We start from the raw sequence: 6,934 nt of genomic DNA on the forward strand, positions 1-6,934 counted from the left end.
CCGCCGTAGAGCACAGGTTGTGACGATCAAAGCTTGTTGTTTCAGTTATCGTCAGAAGAAAGAAGTCTTTCGATCACAGTTTAGTCGATGTTAACTTTGACAATCTGTCAATAACCCAGCTTCTTAAGATTCATCATCTCAATTTCGGATCAGGAAAGCAAGCACTGAGATTGAGTCATAATCTTTTCTTCAAAGAGCATCAAGATCCAAACTAGGTCAACACAAACGAGCAAGTCAAGAATCAATATTTGACTCCAGAAGACACATAGATAGGAATTTTGTAACTCTTAGTTTGCAGACATATATAGTTCTCTCTCTTTTCCTTTTGATGTAAGCTGTAAGTAACAGTAACAGCAACAACAACAGCAGCAGCAGTCTTAACTCCAGTGTCTGGTAGTCCTAGCTACAAAAATTTTCCAGAACTACACTGACCTGATTCCTTTATAGCCAAGGATATGTAGGCAACCTCACAAGCAAGGTTCAGTCACTTTTTTTAAAAAATGCTTTCATTAGAGTGATATGTGAGAAAAAAAATTAGCCATGGTGTTCACTTTTCTTTTCACGAAAACTCTTCATGTTCTCGAGCAAAGAGGGGCAGCTGTGAATACCTAATTTTTGCTCGCTTCTAATCCTCCTACAAATACTAATATTCGGATGAGTTTTAGTTATTTGTGCATTTTTATTTGCATTTCTTTATTAAAAATACCAAAAAAATATATTTTACCTTTTATTTGTCTATTTTAGTTTGCATCTCTAAATTATATATACCAAAAAGATTTTCTTTCTACTTGTACATTTTTTTCTTTAGCACTAAAGAAGACTATTAATTTTATTAGAGGAAAAAGGGATTGGACTAGTGTATTTTAATTAAAATTGTGCCAAAATTGGCCCAAAATTTGAGCCCAATTCGACCATACCCGGTCCATTAGGTGGTTGGCCAAGAAAGAGCTCAAAACGACGTAGTTTTGTCTTGAAACTACGTCGTTTCGCTTAGTCACTCAGAGATCAATCTCATCCATCCATGATCTTTGATCCAATGGACCTCATTTGTTCTCCCAAGAGGTATATAAGCCCTCTAAAATCAGAAAAAATTGGCCATTTCTCCCATAACCCCAAACCCTATAGCCCTTCTTCTTTGCTCTCCTCTCTCTCTGCCACCCCCACAGTGGCTCCACTGGCCGGAAATCGCCACCGATGGCGGACCACCCCCAAACCACCCCCAAACCACCCAACAAATTCACCCTTTGTTCCTCTCAACCTCCTCTTTTCATATCCTGAAACAAAATCCTTCAAAACCCCCTCAAAATCCACGAATTTTAGATCTAGGAAAGTCCTAGCCGCACTTTTTTGTCAAATCCGTGAATATTGAGCCACCCCCTTCACCCAACACCTACATAGAAGTATATAGCTCGACAAGGGCTATCATTTGGCATTGGTCTTAACCCGAAACTCCGGCAATCGGAATTCCGGCGACCCCCACTGCCCGCCGCCACTGCTTCTCCATTTTTTTTTCTTTTTCTTTTTTCGACCAAAAGGAATTTGTTTCCTTTTGGAAAGACACCAGAATCTATTGGTTTAGCGTCTGCCAAAAAGAAACATGCGCCTCGGGGTCGAACAGCCACCACTTGGTATCTCCGGCATCTTCTCAGTGCTTGAACAGTGTCAAATGCCCTCGATTGGTATAAACCTTACTTCTTTTTTGTCTTTTCTGATTTTTCGCTTTTGCAATTAGTATTAGTTTTAAAGGTTTAATTTCCACTAATGTTTCTGTTATTTATGTGCAATGAGTATTAGTTTTTAATTACATGTTACATTAAAAATGTGAATTTCAGTTTTTCAATTTTGATCATGAGTTATAGTACTAGTAGCTTACTTTTTATCAATAGGGGGCTGAAATGACTCTTTACTTCTATTACAGCAGGTTCTCAGGTTGTCCTTTCACCTTTTGGACAGCCTTTGAACAGTGCTTAGCACACAAAGTCAATCCCTTTTTGGACAGATTTTTGGTGAACCAAAATCTGCCCAAAAAGTGGCTTTCTTTGCCTACTTAAGGGCGGCCCTTTCTTCACTTTAGATAGACTCTATAATACATTTTGTTAGACATTTTTACACGCTAAAAAATATAATTTTAGGAGTAAAAATCATCCGCTGAACTTAAAGAAAGTAAGCTGAAATGGTGAGCTTTAGGAGTGAATCTTAGAGTGAAAACTTTTAGAAAAGTATAAGTCTTCTTTAGAGTTCATTTATGAGTTTCTTCTCTAAGTTTTTGGGCTGTTCAAACACGAATTTGCTTCTTGTTTCGCTGTTGTTTCGCTGTTGTTTTCTGCTGTCTCCATTGTTGTGCTCTTGTTCTTCATTGCTATATTTATTTTCTGCGACCCCAGGTAACCCCTAAACTCTGTAATGCATTTTTTTTATACAACAATTAATGATGATTTGAGCATGTTTAGATTACTTGAAGCATATGCAAGCAATTTTACTATATGGATGAATGCTGAGGTTTCAATCTTGGAATCAAGCTTTGGATCATAATGTTAAATTCATGACTTTTTATTTATTTATTGCCTCTTAGCATTTCTCTGTTAACTTTTTAAGTAGTATTTTATGAGAATCTTGATCATGTCATAGAAAAAGAAAAATTGTTAAAGACTTGATGAAGAATGTAAAAGTGGGTAGAATATATTAGTTTAGTATTTACTAAGATTGGACTAACAAGAATAAAGGGGCTAAAGGAACTAACTGGTCGGCCCATTTTCACTGATAACAAATCTGGTCCATTTGTTTTTTAATAAGCAAGGGTTTATTCAATGCCAAAGCATGTTAAAAACAAAAAGGGCCAGCAGTTTCGATACTCAAATAGTTGGCCCATCCCCCTTTAAATCAACGTTTGTTCATTATATAAAATAACAAGTTAGCCTTCATATTTCGATTTTGGTCAAATAATCTCAATAGAAATCAGATTTTTTTTTATTAAAATAATTTTACAACTTGGTCTCCTTAATAATTACGCTAGGCAATTAGTAGGCGCGCTTTTAACTCCACGGACTCGCTTGCGTAGCGTGATATTAACTTTTAACACTTTAATTCGATAATCTCATACTATTTCTACTAGCTTTAATTAATCCTTTCGCTAAAATCGCGGATTCGTTTGCGTAGCGCGATAGCTAATATTTAATTAATTTCTTTAAATCTAGTAACCTTTTTCAGAAGTAATAATATACTAATAATTTTTTCATAACTGCGGATTCGCTTGCGTAGCGCTGTTATAATAAAATTAATAAATTTCGTTTCGATCATGCATTAGCTTGCGTAGCGTAGTTGTGACAACATAATTTATCCAAAATCATTTTTTTGATAAATCTAACAATCTAGAAATAAAAGCGGATAGGTAAAACATGAAAATCTTATAAATCACTATTTGTCCAAAATTAACTCAAGCAAATTTTAGTCAATAAAGGCGACCGTGCTAGAACCACGGGACTCGGGGAATGCCTTACACCTTCTCCTCGGTCAACAGAATTTCTTATCCGGACTTTATTTTCGCGGACCAATAATAATAGAGTCAAATCTTCCTTTGAATAGGGATTCAAATAAAAGGTGACTTGGGACACCCCAAATTTAATTTCAAGTGGCGACTCTGAGCAATAAAATAATCTCTATTTCAAAATTGTCACTTTAATTGGAAAAAACTCTTCAACCCACGACAATTCATAACACGATATATTTTTCGTGGGAAGAAAAAGGGGTGTGACAGCTCTGGCGACTCTGCTGGGGACAACCAGAATTCGAGCTTGTACGTGTTGACTTTTATTTGGATTTATTAATTTTGTATATACTATGATTTATTTGGGCATAATGTGCTACTTACTTGTTTTTTACCGCTTTAATATTGTTGAACTGTACAAATAAACTGTCTTCTCACGCACCCCCTCTGAGTCTTTTTGAAATTAATAATTGGGCATTTGCTTGACATAGCCCGCTTTCTTTAAGATAGCCGAGGTGCTTGTCACCCGGTGAAGGATTTTAGTCACACATGTTTTAGGCGGGGAGCACCACCAGCTAAGCCGGAAAGCAATGCTACCGGTACGCTGACCCTCCTCGACTCGAGTTCTCTGCTCGAGTAAGCCAGTCTAGATACATTCTCCACTAGGATTTAAACCTAGAAAATCAAACCTCATGCCGGATATCCCTAGTAGGTTCGCTTTATTTGCATCACGTGTATTTGACATAGCGAAGCTTGGCACGGGGGTCCGTATAGGATAGCTATCCTCTTTGAGACCATCATGCTCACTTATGTGCTATTTGCTACAGCATTTGAAAGGCTTGCTTGCATGTTTACTGGCTTTAGAAAATTAGTTGAGCGGAATTAAAAAAATTTCTCCTAGTTTAGTATAAATAATCCACTTTTACTAAAATTTTGAAGTAGTCTGGAGTGAGGTGTAAAGATTAATATTCATAAAAATCAGAAAACAAATAGTCGGTTTTACCAAACTACGCGGGTTTGATTCTCACCGGATGTGAGATATGTAGGCAACCTTTATCGGATCCAGCCCCCAACTTTCAAAAATCCAAAAATATTTTTCTTTAATCTTTGATGCATTCAATCCAGAAATTAAAAAAAACAAAAAAAAATGATTTGAATTCCAAAATATTTCCGTTCTTCTTCAGAAGTTTTTCTTTCTGAAATTAAAAAGAAATCTCAGAATCCAAATATATTTTCGGAAATTCAAAGGAAAAATAAAGAATTCAAAAATATTTTCTTTCTTGTTTAGAAGTCTTTCTTTCGAAGATTCCAAAAAAAAAATCCAAATAAAAAAAAATCTTTCTTCTTTAGAAGTCTTTTTTATTTTCAACAATTCCCAAAAAATCTAAAAATATTTTCCTTTAAATCTATCTTTGAGACATCAAATCCAAAAATTTCAAAAAATAAAATAAATTGAATTGCAAAATATTTTCATTCTTCTTCCGAAAATTAAAAAGAAAGCTCAGAATCCAAAGATTTTTTTTTTCATTCAACGGCAAAACTTCAAAACCCCAAAAATATTTTCTTTCTTCCTTGTAGGTCTTTCTTTCAACAATTCCCACAAAAAAAATCCAATTTTTTTTCTTGATAGGAGCTTTCGTTGTCTGATTTTTATAAGAGTAGAAAGAAAGAAAGAAAGAAAGAAAGAAAAACAAAGAGCTAGTTTATTTATTTATTCGTGATTTCCTTGAACTACGTAACAATCTGATTCATGCGGCGACATGATACGTAGGCAACCCCCAAAAGGTTCGATCGAAATATTTTTTTAACGGCTCTAAAAGAAGGCGAGGTGTTAAAAAAAAGAGAGGAAGAAATAAGAGCGTCAATAAGTAGCGACCTTATAAGCCAGAAGGAAACACGAAGCCTCCCAAATGCTTTTTTAGAGACAGTGATAATGTTAGGAGCATAGCATATTTACGTGTGATTCGTATTTGTAAAATGCTTAACCGTAATACGTTTGTTGTCTCTTATATAGTAACCTTAAGGTGGTCGGTTTGTGGTGAAATTGGAAACACATCATTGCTTTACCAGATCTAAAGGGAAGGTAGCAATGGCTAAAAATGATGAAATCGAGCTGGTCAGTGACGACCCTCAGGGTCAATTAGTTGAGCAAGAGTCGGAGGAAGTAAGAAGATTGAAACAACAACTGACTGATGTGTATCAGGCTTGGGTCTCTGGTCAGCCTCCGCCTCAGGGTCCCTCTGAGGGAACTTCCACCATACCCTTGGCTACTCAACCACCGCTCATTGCAACGAGCGATCACATTCTACTACCAGGATATGTCCCAAACTACAACTTCCATGTCGGCCCTGGTACCTCTAATGTGTAGCCTCCTGTCGCACCGGTTAGGAACACACCTCTCGTCGTGTCTGGTGCGCATGTATATACAATTCCGCTACCACCTCCTATGACGAGGCCAAATAATGAGCTACCATATCATGCTTATGATAGACAATACTACTCTCCAAACATTGCTTTCAGGGTCTCGGCTCCATACAATCAGACTTCTTAGTATGAGTCACCTGTAGAAATAGAAAAAGCTGCCGAGATGGGTGAGCCAGATGAGTTGGCCAGAAAAGTGAAAAGTCTTGAGCAGAACATAAAGAACATACAAGGATTAGGTGGTCACAAAAGTGTTTCATTCAGTGATCTATGCATGTTCCCTCACATCAATTTGCCATCAGGGTTCAAGACCCCAAAATTTGAGAAATATGATGGACACGGCGACCCTATCGCCCACTTGAAAAGGTACTGCAACCAGCTGAGGGGTGCAGAAAGAAATGAAGAGTTGCTGATGGCTTATTTTGGGGAGAGTCTGGTAGGGGTAGCCTCTGAATGGTTCATTGACCAAGATATCTCTCACTGGCATATTTGGGACGACATGGCCCAGGCCTTCGTCAAACAATTCCAGTACAATATTGATATTGCGCCAGATCGCAATTCCCTATCCAATATGAAGAAAAGGCCGACTGAAAGCTTCAGGGAGTATGCTATTAAGTGGAGAGAGCAAGCATCTAGAGTGAAGCCACCCATGGATGACCATGAGTTAATCAATGTCTTCCTTCAGGCTCAGGATCCTGATTATTTTCAAAATATGATGTCCGCAATGGCAGACCTTTTGTTGATGCAATCAAGATAGGAGAAATGGTCGAGAATGGCCTCAATACTGGCTGAATTATAAGTCAAAAGTCTCTCAAAGCAACCACCCAAGAAATCCAGAATACGCCGAATAGCCTTGATAACCAAAAGAAGAAAGATGAGGAGGCCATGATGGCATTACGGGCAAAAAGAGGCCAAAAAGGAGCATCTCAACCCCCGGATCCACGACACTCAGTTGCTCCAGAGTATGCAACTCAGTCTTATGCCAAACCATCCAATTGCCAGCATATGCGGGCCCCAACTTTAACATAC

This window comes from Nicotiana attenuata, unplaced genomic scaffold (genome assembly GCF_001879085.1).
Source record: "Nicotiana attenuata strain UT unplaced genomic scaffold, NIATTr2, whole genome shotgun sequence".
Lineage (NCBI taxonomy): Eukaryota > Viridiplantae > Streptophyta > Magnoliopsida > Solanales > Solanaceae > Nicotiana > Nicotiana attenuata.